The following is an 18,768-nucleotide window of genomic DNA, read 5'->3' as shown; positions in this document are numbered from 1 at the left end:
TTGTGGACTGCTACTTCCTTCTACAACAGGGAGGCCCTCCTCCCGTGGGCCTGGCCTGATCCCATTATAGGAATGTTTCTGTATTTTGAGGAGTCTACAATGTCATTTTTTTTTCAGTTCTGGCACCAGTGCACCTACCAGGATTGGACACTTTTTTTATTCTGTGTCTTGTGCACCCAGCTATCTTTTTTAATTTTTGACCTACTTCTGTCCATGATATATGCTATATAAATACAATCTATATAGCAGTGTTATCTTAGTGAGATTTTGTGAAAAACAGGGTCCACCTCATGAAGGCACTCACCAAGACTTGAGGATGAATTAAATTTCAGCAACACTACTCTCCTTTGCTTGCTGACTTATCATCTCTCCCCAGTGTATGCTAATGTATGCTAATGGATGCTAATGTATGATAATGTATGTTAAGTCATACTTCAGCTGTTACTTTTTCTCATTATTTTTGTGACTATTTGTTCCTCACTTAATACCTGGTTCATTTCATGTTCTTGATATGGTTACCAAAACTGGACATAAAAGTTAGCATTATGTTGTACAGTGGAATGAGTAATGAAGAGAAAGCCAATAAAACCTGAAGCACTAGACCTTTTATTAAAAGTATAATATGAGCATTTTTATTAACTTCATTAGACAGGAAAGTACAATGCGCTAGTTTGGCTTTTTGTTTTTTAGTGTATTTTAGTATATTTAACTCTTGTCATTTACTGGTGCATTTGTGTGTGTACATGCGCATGAGCATGCATATGCGTGTGTGTGTGTGTGTGTTTGTGAACTATTTTGACTTCTGGGTGCTGGATGGGCTTGTACAGAAACATTGTCGGTGAAAGCAAGGTTCAACCCCAACTGGCAGATTTGTCCTTAAATCCAAAAATCCCAGCGGAAGTCCTTCAGGCATATATATCTGAGTGTGTGTGTGTGTGTGTGTGTGTGTGTGTGTGTGTGTGTGGAGAACATCAGTCTCTCATGTATTACTGATGCTTCTCACAGCAGGGTCTGATAAACTATCCTGTGATGTTTGGTTATATTATTGGTATTGTTACTATAGCTGCGGCAGAGTGGATGACTACAGTGTTAGTGCTATGCCAGCTTATATTGTTTTAACTACTGAAATTTACTGGATATCTGGAGATTTTGGCATGGTAACTGATAACACTGGCTCAAGTAAACTCTGAATACACTGTTTTTATGGAAGCCCAGCTTAGCTGAGTGCAAAGAATGGGAATTACTCATATGCATAGACTTTATATGTTTGGCTGCCATCTTGTGAGAGTTAAATGAAATCCTATTATCCCCCTTGTCCGAGTTGAAATGGATAGGGTGCTACGGGATGAAGATTGTCCCCTCTAGCTAGATTCTCTTTTGCCAGGATGCTGTACTTATGGCATTACACTACCCTTCCTCACAGGTTGCACCTACAGGGCTTGATGGCCCAAGATATCTGCTAGCATTGTAAATGTGCATGAGCAAACTACTTACATATGATCTTGTTCATATTAGAGAGCCCAAAGTATATGGGACAGAATATTACAAGGCATTCAGTGGACCTTGTGGATGACCTTGCTGGAAAAGCATGACATTATGTTCTGGTTGTTTGACCTAACAGATCAGTTGAGACAGCCGAATGTGACATCTAGAGTATGGGTAAAAATTATTACTGTATGAGATTTGAACCTCCTTTTCTGTAGGATAGCTAGGGTGGGACAAGAGGGGAAACTGCCAAGGGCACAAAATATCAGGGGGCATGATCAACTGATCCTGATTCCTAATGCAATATCAGCTTTTAAAAGAAAATTGTATTTGTGATCAGAATTGAGTGTGTAGCGTTCCGTGTTTGATCTAAACTGTAGCAATGACTTACTACCTTTTGTTACAATTTAAAATTAAAAAAAAAAACAAAATGATATCTGTCTATCTAAATATATCTATATCTATATATCTATAGCTATATCTACATAGCTATAGCTATATATATATATATATATATATATATATATATATATATATATATATTTTTTTTTTCCTTTTAACTAAAACACATCATTGGTAGCAAGCAGTTTACTATAGTTTATAAGAAGAAATATATATTTTTTAACAAAAATGTGAGATTCAAAGCACTCTCCATAGGTATTGTATAAACTTTAACAAGAGCAACGTTTGCTACATTTGGTGCAAGCTGTTTGCTACAGTTTAAAAGGAGAAAACATTATTATTATTATTTTTTAATAAATGGGAGAAGGGTCAGGGGCATGGCACAGAAAATGGACCCCGAATGGCTGAGCAGGAAGGGTTGAGTGTTGTGCATCTTGCCACCTGGTTGGTGTAACAGGAAGGACTGTCCATTTTTTTAACTTGACTTGAATAACTGAGGGGGTGGGGCACTGCTTCATGGTACCAGCTCAGGACGCTGGTTGAGCCAGCTAAATTTCTGGTCCTTCTTATCTAGTTACACACTCACAGAACATATTATTAGCTACAAGTGACACAGGTGAAGTCTAATTAAAGTGATAATCTAACATTATATCTTTTGTTTGTGAGGTAAATACCTTTACCCTTATGCCAACCCCGAACCCCCTCCACCTCCCAACTCTCTGTGCTGTCACTCATATTTCAGTGTTGGAAATTACCCTTGGAGGGATGGATTTTAAATTTCTAAAATTATTTTACAAGCTTAGAACATGGATGACAAAATGTGTGGGCAAGTGTATTTGGAATGAGTTTTGGTCTGTTTGCTTTTACAAACTCGAGGAGAAGGTTCATAGGTTTATAGGTGTGTACTAGGCTAATGGCCTTGGAGCCTTTACAAGCCTAGCACATAGAAGTACCCTGGCATCATGCCGCCTGACGTCACTTCCCAGTGTCTCTATGAAGTAGAGCCACTGGAGTGATTCCAGGGGTGAACTTTCTATTTCCCATCCACTCATCAAGATTTCTCTTGAAGAGGGCCAGTGAGGTTCTCTGCTTGACATGTATGGAAAGTCTATTCCAGAGCATGGCCCGTCTCTGAGTTATAAACCTGTCCCCCAGCATGTTCTGTTGATTGTGGTAATGAGGTTGAGGTCTCTAGAGCATGTGGTGTGGAGGGATTGGGATTTATTTAGATGCAGCATTTCTAACAGAGCTGGGTCAGACATGGGTTTGTAAGTCAAGCAGAGATCGCTTCTTACTAGATGATATGAGACAGAGATTAGCTGGAGTTTTTTGAGTCTGACCATGTAGGACGCATTTAAGGCCTAGGATCCTCTTCATGAGGTAGTTTTGTGGCCTTTCCAGCTGTTGCATGTGTCCAGTGAGGTACATGTCAAATGGGGCATTATAATCAATGATTAGCCTAATGAGGGAAGAGTAGAGAGAGATGATGACCTCTTTCTTCCTGGATGCAAAACCTTTTGTAATGAGATGTGTCACACAGAAGGACGTTCTGACCACAGTGGCAATGCGGTGGTCGAAGGAGAGGTTGCTGTCAACCTGTGTCTCCAGATCTCTTATTACGTCTTCAGTGTTCAGTGGGCTCCTATTAATGTGTTAATTAGTGGGAACTGAGTTTTTCACAAAGGGGATGACAACATATTTTTTGGCATTAAAATTAAGGCTATGGTTTCGACACCAGTCATTGGCCTCAGTGAGGTCTTTCTGTAGGATGTCTACATTACTTGGGAAGGTAATAATGGCTCCCAGATTGCAGTCGTCTGTGAACTTGGTCAGCCAGAGTCTCTCCATGTTGATCTGGACTTCTGAGAAGTAGATGCCAAACTAGAGAGGACCCAGGACCAATCCCTGTGGGACTCCACTAGTAACTGGTCAGCAGTCTGACTTGGAATCCACTACTTTCACACTGCGGGTTCTATCTGTGAGCCAATTTGAAACCTACCTAATGATATAGGGGTTGATGCCGAGTTTGGTGAGTTTAACAATAATTCCTGAGTGGTAAATGGTATCAAAGGCCTTGGCCAGATTGAGGTAGGCTGTATGAACTGCCTTCCCCTCATCCACAGCTCTGGTGACTGACTCAAAGAAGTCAACCAGGTTGAGCAGGCATGATCTACCTTTCACAAAAACAAATTGCACTGGATCTAGAGTTTGGAGATTCCATATATTCTTGTTAATTAGGTCCATGATGATGCGCTTCATAGCCTTACATATCAGACTCGTCAGGCTAATGGGATGATAATTCCCAGGGTCTGTAGGCGCTCCCCCTTTATGAAGAGTGATGACTATAGCAGTGCGCCATTCAGTAGGGACAAAGCCTTAGGTGAGGCTGTGATTGAACAGGGCTCACAGATGTGGTTCCAGTTCACTTTGTAGTTCATGTAAAACACATACAGGGATATTGTCGAGTCCCATGGAATATGTATTATTGGCCTTGGACAATGGAGCTTTAACCTGTGCTACAGTAATGCTGGGTGCATGGCATTCCTTTGGTATTGTGATTGGTCCTTTAGTGGGGGAGAGAGGGGTATATTTGGCACTGAATCTGTCAGCCAGTATGTTGGAAATATCTGTTGGCTCAGTATAGGGGGTACCATTGTGCAGTAACTCAGAGCAAACCTGGGCATTGCCGTGGAGATTCTTGATATAACTATAGACGGCTTTGTAGTTGTTTTAGTGTCTGCTGCAATTTTGCCTTCATAGCAGGCTTTAGAGGTTTTGATGAGGGATCTCAACTTATTGTTGAGGCTAATAAGGGAGTTTTTCCAGTCTTGGGACTTCACCTTATTCTACAACAGTTTATTCCTTTTGTTGTAGACTTTATGAATAGCAGGGGACCACCAGATGGATTCCTATTTTTGAAGGAAAGCATCTTGGTTCTATTGGGTAAGGCTAGTTCCATGCATTTATGTATGTGTTCGTACAGTGCATTGGTGTATAATTCAGCAGTCATGCATCTATTTTCCATTGACATAGGTACCGTGAAGTTAGTCACCTTTGTTTTTAGGAGCCCCAAAATCAGCTTTGGAGAAGATTTTCAAGGTGGTTACCTTTGCAGGGGGTGTTGGTGAGATGTGGATTTCCATGGTGATTAGTTTGTGGTTGGATCTAACCAGGGAGGAATTGACTATTGGTGTAGAGCAGTGGTTGCCCATGTTTGTAATAATCAGGTCAAGGATATTGCTTCCTCTATTGGGCATAAGCATGAGCTGATCCAGGGCATTGGAATTGATGAATTCCAGGAAATGTTGGGCCAGTGTATTGGTGCATGAGTATTTTTCCCAGTTGATGGAGGGGTAGCTGAAGTCACCTAGTATGAGAGTGTTGGGTTGGACCCTAATAGTTTCCAGGGTGCTTAGGGATGTGGAATGAGAGTCTTGTGACATGGTTGGGGACCTATAGCAGGGTTCAACCTGAATTGCCATCTTACCCAAAGTTAGTTGTACCTGAAGTATCTTAGATGCATTATGCTGGGCTACTAGTCTGGAGGTGTGCACATCCTTCATGAATATGGAAACACCACTGCCTTTGGAGCTTCAGTACATGTTCTGGGGCCGCAAGGTGTGGAATGAGTTAAAGCCTGGTAGCGAGGGGTGCATTCTGCTACTTTAAACCAGGTCTCTGTTACAGCACAAATGCCGATGTTCTCCATTTTGAGAAGTGCTTTGAGCAAGTGCATCTTGAGATCTAGACTTTTAGCATTAAGCAGCATGACCCTCAGATTGCATTTATTTATATCTGTTACAGTGGTAATTTGGTCTTTGGAACATCACCTAAAAAGGCACTATAGGGGTCGCAAGAGCCTTAACCAGTATCCAGAAACCCAGAGGTGACAGATGCAGGCCATCTCTGACAAAGCATCAAGGTCTGTCAATCATGTCATCCAAAGCAGACAGATACTGGATCCCTTTAGAATGACACCAGAGACTTAGCCAATTGTTGAAATCAATCATTTTCTACTTGTACTGTTGCTGCGGTAGCATTGTTGCCTCACAGTAAGATGTTGTCCTGTTCGATTCCCAGCTAAAGAGTCTTCTGTGTGGAGACGTGCATGAATGGGCGTACCTTTGTTGAAGGTTGTGCGTCAGGGCTGGCAACTCGACATGTAAAAATCTACTGCCAATCATTAGCGGACCGGAGTTCCGCTGTGGCGATCCCTAACTGGGAAAAGCCAAAAGACACAACAACAACTGTGGTATCATTCTGGGCAGTAGTAGGATGCTGCTCATGGCTAGGGTCATATCTGCCTGGTCCACATAATCCGAGAGCTCCTCCATGTCTCTTTTCATGTAGTGCAGGGAGGTGCATCTCAGGTCATTCACACCCACATTGACAGTGACAGAGTCATACTTGTACTTGTTGTGGAGTGACCTGAGTGTGTGTGTTATGTGTTGGATTCTGGCACCTGATAGACAGCTGGTGGTTACCTTCTCCTTATGCAACCTAGTGAGTGGGACATCAGTGTGCCTCACTATCGAGTCCCCTATGATTACTGTATTGGGCAAGCTGTTTTGCCTTAGGGGCTTAGGTTGAGGGGCACATTGTGTAGATGAGCTATGTGTATTGTGGTTTGTGCTGTGTTGTGGTGGTAGAGTACATTTCTGCCTTTTAGGTCTTTGCTGTTTGGGTAGATTTCTATTGAGAGCCTCCATGAAGGTGGGTGTGTGGTTTGTGTTTTTATGGGAGAGCTGCGATGGCGGGTGTTCTGGAGGGCTGTGTGTTGCATGTGGTGTGGTGCAGCTTTTGACCTTCTCTTCTTGACCAGCTATTTTGGTCTTGGCTTGAGAGTACATGGCTTTCAATTAGGAAATATAAGTGCATTTCTCACAAGTGAGTGTTGAGAGGTAAGAAGAGATGGTTGTTTGTGTACATGAGGCAGTTACTACACTGCCTCAGAATGCCCAAGTTCACCAGGTTAATAGGAGAAAGCACAGGGAACTGAACTTTCGACATTCCAGGAGGGATGGTCATTATTACTAAATACTGGAACTGTTTCCTTATATATTCCTTTTACAGAAAAAATGTCACTCAATGTGTTTGAGTCTGTACAGAGCACTGCCAAACACTTGAGAGGAAACTAATATGTAGACCCTAAAAATTTAAGGATGAAGTATTTAAGCAGGTATTCTGAAGTTATAAAGAAATCAAGCTGTACTTCATGAAAAATAAAGAATTAGCTTGTCAAAAATGATGAAAAGAGGGGAGTCACATGAATGGTTATTGCCTGGCTACTACTAATTCTGGTCTCAGCACAGCTTCACTCTGTTGGGATACAATACTCCTTTTGCTTCTTCGCTCACTAGAAGCAAAATTCTAGCACCAATCCCAAGAAGAGAAGCAGATCACAGCCTGTTTTGTGATCCACAGTCTTGTCCCTGATGATGCAAGTGTCTGCAGGCTTGTAGTCTTTTTCTGGTAGATGCCATGAATCGCAACCGGACCAGTCATGTATGTTAAGCATAGGCACTCACTCTCCAACCAGAAAGGGTCAGGAATCAATGCACACTGCTCCTACTCTCACCAGGATCAGAATATAAGCACAGATTCCAAGCTATCACCTAAAAAGCAGTTATTAAGCTTTCTGGTGATCAGCAGTCTCCAGGAAATAATGTAACTGCACTCCTTCTTTCACCAGGAGAAAACAGAAGCACTAATCCCAAGATAACTACTGAGAGGCAGAATGTGGGCTCTCCAATAACTGGTGGTCTTGCAATAGATGGCTAAAGGTAAGATGAAAAAAAATGGTTTATCCCAAACACTGTAGTGTGCACTAGAGGAGTTAGATGTGAAAGTAGATAACTTAAGTTTTACCTGTCTAAAAAGTTAAGTTTTAGTGGAGAGTCACTATGTTTAAAACAGCAAGATAGATTGAAAGGGGCTGGTCACTTTTGTATTCTGGTACTATGGAATACAGTAGGATGGCCAATAAATTTAAATTGTTTAAGTGGAGTGATTTCACAAAATGATAATTTTGTGCTTACTCATACCAGTCAGTAAAAGTAGAGAGGAAAAGAGATATATAGTTAAATTAACAGAAGGGGCAGGCAACTAGAAGGACAATGGCCTTTAAGAACACAACAGTAACCAAGTGGGAGGGTGGGAAAATTTCTGTGTAACTCACAAGAGACAGAGCTGAGGTCTCTTTTCAAGTTTTAATATGCAGTTAAAAGCAGATTACAAGTAAAACACAGTGTAAATAAAACAAATCACAGTATACAAAATAGAAAAAGGTAATGGCTATAGACTGCAAAAAGTTGTTTTGGGCTGCATCCCATAATCTCTTCCTGTGATTGTATACCCCACAGTATTTCCTGGATTTCTGTCAAGTGCTTTATTGACGTACTTTATTAAACCATATATGATTAACCAGTTAATTGACATCTGTTCTTGTTTGCTGAATGTTAAGTAAAGTGTGGCATTTGCTTTAAAAATAGAAGAAACCAATAAGAATAGTGCTGATCAAGTAGAAAATATATATATATATATATATATATATATATATATATATATATATATATATATATATATATTTTTTTACATATTGATTGACCAAGTAAGCTTACTCGGCAAATTTTCCCTTTTCAATGGTGACCTGGGAGCAGTGTCTAAGTGTCTTCTTCAGAGTCACTCAGTAGGCAAATAAAGGTATCAAACCCTGTACCTAGAAAGCAGATCAATAACAGCACAAAGATTTAGTCCATTGTGCTAATGACAAGTAAGGTATAATAGTGTTGTTATAGGGCCGCAAAGCAAAACAGACCCAGTATTCAGGATTAAATAAAATTAGAAATAACACAAACTGCAGTGAAAGCTTCAGCAGGATAGAGATGGCTGACTGGAAACAACTTACCCCTCACATAGTAAGAATATATGCTGAAAACTGCTGGGACAGATATACTAAAAATAATGGCTTGACAGAGAATTCATTGAGGAAAGGTGGTAGGTAAATACTCATGATGGATTTAAAGGGAAAGTTCTTGAGAAAAAACGTTAATGTAATCATAGATATGCTGTGTGGAGAAATCAGCAGTATTGGGATACTGAAGATCAAATAAGAAAATTAGCAAAAGCAGACTAATGAGGTTATGAAGACCCTGGATGAGAAAAGAAATCTGTAAAGGCATCTAGGAGCAAAATATTGTTGGAATGTAACAAAAATCAAGGTATGGTGGAAAGGATAAGATTTATAAAGGGAAAAATTAAAAAGGTCCAATGGAGCAAATCCTGGAATCCTTTACAGTATTAAGGCCGAATGCAAAGAAATATATATCATATGACATCTACAGAGGTTATCAGAGGTCATTAATGTATCCTCAAATAGACAATGTGGATAGAATTAGCCACTCAAGCCAAATGGCAGAACAACCATGGCATGTACTGTGCCATTTTCATTTGTGCATTCCCAAAGAATGGGTGCACTCATCAGTAAGTAGAAACTTAACTCTGGCAGGAGAAAATTATGTAATCAATATAACATCCACTTTTCCGTCAGACTTGTATGCTCAAACAATGTTATTATTTCATTTAAAGAAGAGCTAATCCACAAGCCTGGATTATGTTTATAGCTGACCTAATAATTACATGAAGTGAAGTGACCAGCAGGAGACAGTGAGGCCAGCTGAGGAGGTAGAATGTTTACTAATAAAGAGGAGACCAAGGACCCCAAACCCTAGGAATCATAGGGTAAATTTCCTTGCAATAGGGCAGAACCAAATCGATTGGCAAGAGTATTGGTGGCACTCCACCTATCAGGTTATGTCCCATTGTACATCCTGGCAAAACAAAAATAGGAAGGCTTTAACTACAAAGAAAGAGCAATAGACCACTGAAGTGAGATAGGAGCAGAAAGAGGAAGTGAGGAATTGACAGGAAGCATTACCGTTGAGCTGTAGATTGGGACAAAAAAGGCATCCAAAGGAAGAATTCAGCACTCACAAAAAATATAAGAGATTCAAGACAATGGCCTTGATGATTGTGGCAATGAAACTGAAGGGGATAATTTAACACAGAAGTAGCAGCTGAGATGGGAAACTACATCAGAAGAAAATTATATCAGAGTCTTTGATGAGACAGACTGGCACTATGAGCTAAGTAAGGGAAGAAAATGAGTTATAGTAATATAGAGTCTTGGATGTGGAAAACTGGTCTGGTGGTGAGAAGAAGTGGTGGAGATAAATATGATGGATGAGTAGAAATGATGACCATTAAAGACACTGCTAGAGGAAATGATAGCATTGATTAACTGGTAAGGAGCATTGATTAACTGGTAAGGAGAAATAATGAAAACAATGAGGAAGAAAACCAGGGCAAGTGAAAGGGCATTGTAGGTAACAGAGGATATGAGAATGAAGATGATGGTGTTAGAATATAGAAAATAGTATGCTTCTTTAAAGCAGAAGTATTTGCATTTATTTTGTATTGAACATTAATCATACTGGATTTGTGTCGACATAAAGGTGAGTAGAGCAAGAGGTCCAGTGACTTGTAAAATCTTGATTTAGAGGGAGCATGCATTATGAAGAGAGGAGTAAGGTGAAGGGAATAAGAAACAAATATGTGAAGAAGTAAGGAGTTGCTAAGAAAAAAATCAGAGAAGGCAATGAATACTGTTGTGAAGGAAGATTTGCACGGAAAAATTGATTAGGAAGAGCAGAGCAGTGATAGAAAGACATAACTAAAAGTAAAAACAGAAATGTCAACAAAATGAGTGAAGAAGTCAACAAGATAAAAGTGATAAGGAAAAGCACATAGGAAAGGAACAAAAGTAAAGATACATAAAAAGGAAGGGTTCAAAGAAGTGAAAGAGAAAACTAAAAGTGCCAGTAGAATATTAAAGGATCTCCATGAGAAAATATGAATAAAAATACAAGATCAAAGGGAGTGCAAGGTATAGAAAGATGGAGATACATTTTAGTAAGCCTCCCAGAGAAGGGAAGAAGTGGTGGAGATAGAAGGAAAGTGAAAGAAAAGGTGGAGATGGGAAATGATGGATGATCATTCGGGAAAGGTGATGTGAGTAATGAGAGGACACAAAGGTAGCTGTAAGGGGAAGTGAAGTAGCTTAAAAAACAAAAGTAAACAATTGAAGAAGAAAACATAAAAAGGAAAGGATTTTAGAAGAATGAAGAGTTAAGGACAATGGTAAAACACATACGTAGGTATTAGATCTGTGCCCTAGAGGCTTTGAGGAGATGCACACCAATAATTAGATACCTCATATGTTTCTGTAGAATATATCAAAATAAAAAGAACAAGACCCTAACAATCCTACAAGAAACCACTCAACAATCAGTGCCCTCCACAGAATCCATGCCGGTCAACTCACAACTTTTCTTGAACCCCAAAAAGATTCAACTCATTCTGTGTACTCCCAAACAGCTGTATGGCTAAAAAAAGTCTTCCCTGTAACTTCAGTGAACTATACAAAAATAGAAATAGTTGCACATACAAAACTGCTAGATGTGATGGATGATCAGATGAAATGCAAATATCATATACTTCAAGGAAAAACATGCCAAAAACTAGGCCAGTGTATAAGGCAAAACCATCCCTCATTGATGTGGCCAGAATAGACATAGCTTCAACTCACCTACTTCCAACAATCCCCTATGTCTCCGCAGTCTTTACTAACATAAGCTTATTTCTATTAAGCAAACCTTAGCAATGCTATAGCAAAGTACAAAATTTGTAACAAATCATCACGATAGAACTCACTATTGTCTTCCTCTAAAATAGCTAAATTGGCTTGAGCTGACACACACACACACACACACACACACACACACACACACACACACACACACACACACACACACACACACACACACACACACACACACACACACACACACTGACTTACTCAAATGTATTAACATACAAGCTACTTCCCAACCCTGAAAAATACCCAACATTAAACAATATAATTCAGCCATACTATCCAAATAGAAACCTACATTCTTCCAAAAAGTTCTTGATCCAAATAACCAAATCCACAAACACTGAGGGTGATTCACTACAATCAGACTCAACAAAGTAAATGCATTTAAGAGCCAACTCAAACATCTTCTCATGGATTCTTGAATATGCACATGTGCATACCTAAGTCAGAATCAAAAGTACTCACTGAGCATCAAAGGAATTAGTTCAATATACCCTTCTGGATTACCAGGTTAGACTAAACTTACAAACACACAGAAACTTTAATACTTAAACACAGCCTAATTTCCCATCAGAGTGTCTTAATATCCCCTCCTCACATTTCACTATTTAAATTCTCATCCTTCAAACTTACCTTACTAAAAAACACTTCTACTATCCAGCTGTTCTTTTCACAAAACCTCCCGTGCCTGCTCAGATATTACTTGCTCTTCAAGACTTATTAAATGATATCTGATCTTTTCCTTATAAAATCCTTTCCTCACCTACATTCCGCATCTGGTATAGGAATAGTATTGTATTTAGCAAAAAGTTATGATATTTTCTTCCAAAGTATGGAATTTTCTATCCCACCTATGATATGTTTAAATGGAAGCATTCAATTGATTGCACTCATGCCCTATATATACTGTGTATATGACTATTATAACTATGGTTTTCATATATATATATATATATATATATATATATATATACATATATATATATATATATATATATATATATATATATATATATATAGAACATCTGTTTATAAAACTGATTTATCTGTAGAGCTTTTCTCCCTGGGTCTCCAGTAAAAAGGGGTTATTACCCAGGGGTTATTGAACATTTGGACTTTTTTGGTTAAAATTTGTCAAATTACTAAATAAATTAATATAGCATCCTTTGAGGTCTCACAATAATATTATGTATATTATTTGAAAACTGTTCATTCACTGGGGCATAATCTAATGATATTTTCTCTATATAAATTGGTTAGAGTTGAAGATGTGAAGGGCAAAATTAATACACACATTAATACATTACAGGACAACATTAATACAAAGTACTGCATGTATTAAGAAGTGTGATGCCTCTGAACTGTTATATCTTATTTTGAGCTTGCACTATGTACTGTCTGATATTTACTATTGTTATTCTGCCTGATTGTATGTAAATACCATTGTTCTTATGTGCTCAATCATGGATTTAACTGGATCTTTTCTCCCCGGGCCTCCACTGAATATGGACATGTGTCCATTCAGACTTTCCAAGTCAACAAATGTAAAATAAATAAATAAATAAATACATAGGATAGAAATACAGGAAATAGAGAAAAGACAGGGAGGGCAACTGAAGTTGAAGTATAAAAATATGTGGTAGATAGAGGAGATATGTGCTTGACTGAGGAGTAAAACAAAGAATGGATAGAGAAAAAGAGATATAGGGAGTTGAAGAGGATATTTTGAGCATGGGATCAAAAGATGAGGATTATTAATTGGTAATTATAAGAATATGGAAAGGTAAGAGGAAAGAAGATGCAACATGATAGAGATGTGTGAATAAAAAGAGGAGCAGCTAATGATGCATTCATTTGATGGGTCAAAACACGTATGCTAATGAGAAGGAAAAAATAAGGGTTTAAAGCAGTGTCAAGAGAGTAAGAGGAGAGGCGCAGTATAAAAATACTGTGACTAAGAAAGAATGCAGTACTGAGATGGAGGGGTTATGGTAAAAATGGATGAGGAGTCTGAGTGATACATAGACAAAGAGAATGAGAAAGAAAGGCAGAGGAGGAAGATGAGAATAGGACATAAATGAGTACAGAGGTGCAAATATGAATGACAAATGATGTTTGGGAAAAACAATTTGTTCAGGGACACCTCCATTGATTTACAGTTATGAAAGAATAATTAGTGTTTTGGGGAGTGGGTGAGAGTGGATGTAGGACTGGGTTGGAAGTGGAAGGTGGTAGATAGTGGTTGGGAATAGAAGGGTTGAATTAGAAGGGAAAAGGGTCTGAAAGGAAGTGAGGTACCTGTGGGGAGGGGCTTAGATGGTTTTATGTGAGTGTAGCTGGGTTAAGGATCAAATTTAGGCATGAGGGCAAAAGGCTTGAAGGAGTGTCAGAGGGTATTTGAGAGTTTTTGTGGATGTGAGAGGAACTGGGTATCCCATTGGCTACACAAAAGTTAGAAGGCCTGGCCAAGGGATTGGGTTTCTTGGGATGGCTGTTAGATGCAGGACATGGATTGTTTTGTTTACCAGTTGAGAAGATATCACGTTTAAAGGAAAATATTGTGTGGATGAAGTCGAAAGACAAGTTTTGGATTAAGGATATCATGGAGCTTTAATGCTTCTGAACTTTGCATTTCCGGGCAATTCACCCGGGTCATACATTTTGTAGGTCCGTGGCCTTTTTGCTAAAAGGGGGGAATGCAAACATCATTGGGTGAAGATTGGTAACCTGGCACATGCTGATTTAGTGCTGTGGTTGTCCTTCTTGGAGAAGTTTAATTGTGTATCTTTCTGGCAGATGCATTGGGTGTATCAAGGAAAATTGTAATTGTTTACAGGTGCGGCGGGGTATCTGCATGGGAGGATTATTTGGTGGTGAATGGTTTGTGGCTCCTTGGTTGGAAGACTTGAGGGGATGAGTGGAAGAGAGATGTAGTAGGCGTTTTGGAGTTAATGCCAGTTTAGACAGCATCTGTTATTTGGCAGGAACAGTCAACCAAAAAGAGGGTTATTTTTCATTGAACAACAAAAAATTTATTCCATGGGTTGTTAGCGCTTTCCTACTCTGACGACGCTTCTTGACTTTGATAAAAAACACTCACACTTCTCTGTTTTTAAATACATATCATACAACAAACCCACAAAAAAGCTTTTGTATGAACACACAACTATAAAAAGTCAGAAAAACTTAATAAAAAAAGTCAAGAAACTTATATTGTAAAAAATTCAATTCAAAATCAAACATTGAAACTAAAATGGACGATATATAGATTATATTATTATTATATTTTCGGATGGCATATGCATATGAATATTTATTAGAAAAACACACAAGAGTAAAAAACAGCAACAGATAAAAAAACAATGAGTTTTATAGGCTAAGACAGCGACGTCTGAATTACTCTTGTTTGTATTATGTAAATTGGTTTTGCAAAGTTTGGTGATTAATTTTTCTTTTACAGGTGTGCATTTGTCAGGAGCTAGAAATGGCATTGCTGACAGTTTGCCTCACTTTCCCTTTTCCAGATTCTGGCAGTTAGCTCTAGAGGCAGCAGGTGAGCCAATGGTGTTGCCAGATGAGGTGTGGCAGATTGGATTGAAGTAACCATATGTTTGGTGCAGGAGTGTTGGGCAAATTCTACATGGAAGGCGTATGGTAGGCCATTACAAGATTTTGATAAATTTGTTTTGCAGCTGCCTGAGGAGGAGGGAGTTTGGTTGGAAGAATTGTTATTGCGATACTTGGCTCAGGCTTGGGTGCAAAGTAAGGTAGTTCAGTTAGTCAAGGTGGATCTGGCAGCAATTAGTATATTTGCGCGGGTGGATGGATTGTGTGATTTCACTAAATCCTGGACTGTGGGTCGTATGTTGAAGGGTTGGGGTAGAGTTGCTAGTGTGAAGCTGGACAGAAGATGATGGTTGACAAGACAGATTCTGAAGATTTTGCTACAGGGTTTAGCTTTAGTGGAGGGTAATTCAAGGGATTATATTTTGTGGGTGACCTTGGCTTTATGGATGTATCTTGGAGGATTTAGGGTGTCTGAGTTGTTAGGGTCACTAGTTTGGTGGGATGTGACAGTATTTTCTGTTTCAATACACATTTAGTTGCATAGATCTAAAATGGATCAACTGGGGAAGGACATGCAGTACTGGGAAAGGACAAGAATGTCTGCTTGTGTCAGGTGGGTTGGGCTAGGAACTTACTGTGGTGTCATATGGGGAATTCTCAGGACTTAGGTTGAGAGTGGATTAGTAGATAACATTTAATCAATTTGCATATGTGATGAGGAAACCCTTTCAGTGCATTGATTTTTCACCCTTTTCTTTCATATTATAATTGCCATGGATTTAGTGAGAGAAGGCAGATCAGCTGAAGTTATTAAGAGGGTGGATCATTGGTCTTCAAATGCCTTTTTTATATTAGATAATTGGTTAAGGTAGCTGGCTGGCATAAATTGTGTTTTCTTTCCTCTCTCTCTCCTCATTTTGAGAAGGAGATTGTCATTCTGGGTCACTTTTATATTCATTGGGTGGGGAAGAAGGCTTCAGTTAGACTGGCTGGCACCAAACCTAGTTTAGATTGTTTTGTATGGAGAGTTATATGGCATGGTATCAGAGGTCTCTGGTGACATCAGTTGGTGGATGAGTTTGCATTCATGCAATCACAAATTGGGGTCCCAAGAGTTTTGTGGTTCATCTGATAGGTAATGATCTGAGTATTATTCTGAAGTGACAGTTGGAATCTAGGACAAGAGAAGACCTGTTTACTTTGAAATGGTTATTCCTGGGTATATAGTAGAGTATTTGGTGAAGGTCCTGCAGTAAGTGAGGGGGAACAGCATGTGCCAGGCTGGTGGGTGGAGAGCAGGGGCAGGCTTGTCCCTCTTCTGTTCTCCCTCTGGTCTTGGGTGTTGACTCTATGAGTTTGGGGGATGAAAGTGAACCGTGGATTGCTGCATTGATAAGTAAGAATAATCAAGCAGTGGTGATCATGCTGCTTACTTGGACAGGGTGAGCGGGGATACGCTGCCCTCGTAAATGGTTACATGGATGTTCATGCTGTGATTAATGAATTACAATGTCATTCAATAAAGTTGTGTTTATGGAAGTTTAATAAAGGTCATCAAACGTCATTTGGTGTGGTGTGTTTTATTGAAGGGGACATGGAGAAATAAGGTTTGGGATAAACCAGTTTATTCAGGGACACCTTCAGTGGTTTAAGGTTATGAAAGAATGATAAAAGGGGGGGTTAGATTTTGGGGAATGGGGAGAGACTGGATGTAGGGCTGGTTTGGAAGTGGAAGGTGTTTGATAGTGGTTGGGAAAAGAAGGGTTAAATTAGAAGGGAGGAGGGTTGGGAAGGAAGTGAAACAGGCGTGAGGAGGGGCTTAGGTGGTTTTATGTGAGTGTGGCTGGGTTAAGGATCATATTTAGGTGTGAACTTACTACTCACCCTCCCTACCTCTTTTTTGAGGACATGTAGGACTGAGTTATTAACTTTGGGACTGGGCGCTTAGATGAAGAAGAGGAAAAGGCTTGTCTCTCTTCAGTCCCCCCTCTGATCCTGGGTGTTGATTCAAGGAGTTTGAGGGATGAATGTAAGTGGTGGGATGCCACTTTGATAAGTAAGAGTAAGAGAGCGGTGGTAATGATGCTGATTACTTGGACATGGCGAGTGGGGATACACTGCCCTGGTAAATGGTTACATGGATGTTCACATTGCCCTGGTAAATGGTTACATGAATGTTCATGCTGTGATTAATAATTGTAAATGTCATTCAATAAAGTTGTGCTTATGAAAGTTTAATAAAGATCGTTAAATGTCATTTTCCATGGTGGTGTGCTTTATTGAAGGGGACCGGAACAAATTAAGTTTACAAGGTTTTTAATGGGTGTTCCAATTACCTCCTTCATTCCAAAAATGTGTTATCCATGAATTGGTGATTTATAAAGTGCCTGTAGTTTGTGCTGCATGGCAGCAAGTGTGTTTGTGTGTGTGTGTGTGTGTGTGTGTGTGTGTGTGTGTGTGTGTGTGTGTGTGTGTGTGTGTGTGTGTGTGTCGGATTCAGCAAGCAGCTGTGCAGGAATAAGTTATTCCTGCACAGCAGGGACCGTTCCTGTTCAGCATGGCACCGTGACATGCATATGTATGAAGGCACACTGCTGTGCTCTAAAATGGACATGGTTCCATGTATGAGCAAGGGGTGTGTTTGAGAGCAGGGCTTTTACAACACACATGCCCCCTACACTGCAGAATTGTCTTTTGGCAATTTAAAATGAGCGAGAATGCTTGTGACACCCCCAACCGGTCAGGGTAAGAAATCTGGTCAAAGCCATAAGGGACAATCATCCCTAACAAGCCAAAAGTTGATAGAATAACAGCTGTAGCATAAGCACATAGTGCATACCTCCCAACCCGTCAGAGTAAGGAATGTGGACAAAACCATAAGGGACAATCATCCCACAAAGCTGAAAATTGATAGAATAACAGGTTCAGAATTAGCATGGATATTCTGAAGGGTACAAATAAAAAAAAAACACAACAGATACATTTTTTTAAACATGCAATAAAGTTTAAGTATAGCTGCATGGATGTGCCCGTTGCTTAGCTATGCTTAGTCCAGCTTAAACAGCACAAGAAGTTAAATAGCAAGAGGCATCCATCATAAGCAGTACTGCAATAGTGTAGTGGTTAGAGGATAAGCTTTGCAAACAGCCATTCCTGGTTCGATATTCACTGCAACAAGTTTGCAGTTTACATGTGAAAGCAGTACATAAACATATTTTTTTATAATTAGCTACTAAATAACATATATTTGTTAACCAGAGTACTATAGTAGGTCCAGATGTGAGGTGTCAGTTTAATAAAGTTGTAAAACCCCCATATAAACACAAGTGCCCCATACAGTATAGCCACACATGAATAAATGTAATGGAAGCACACTGGGGGATGTCAGGGACAGTAAACAAATTTATAATATGTAATGAATGATGAATCAATCCCATAGAGCAGGTAGTCTATAAAATAAAAAAAGTAGTGCTAAGCATTGTGCAGCTCTGCTTACCAGGTGTAAGCATTGTGTAAATATGACTGCTAAGCAATGAGTAGCCCAGCTAAGTGGATTTGCCCATTGGTAAGCACTGCCAACCTGAGCTAAGCAGGTTTGC

Source organism: Protopterus annectens, chromosome 3.part1 (assembly GCF_019279795.1).
Source record: "Protopterus annectens isolate FY-2018-M chromosome 3.part1, PAN1.0, whole genome shotgun sequence".
In the NCBI taxonomy this organism is placed as follows: domain Eukaryota; kingdom Metazoa; phylum Chordata; order Ceratodontiformes; family Protopteridae; genus Protopterus; species Protopterus annectens.
This window is presented reverse-complemented; position numbering follows the sequence as displayed.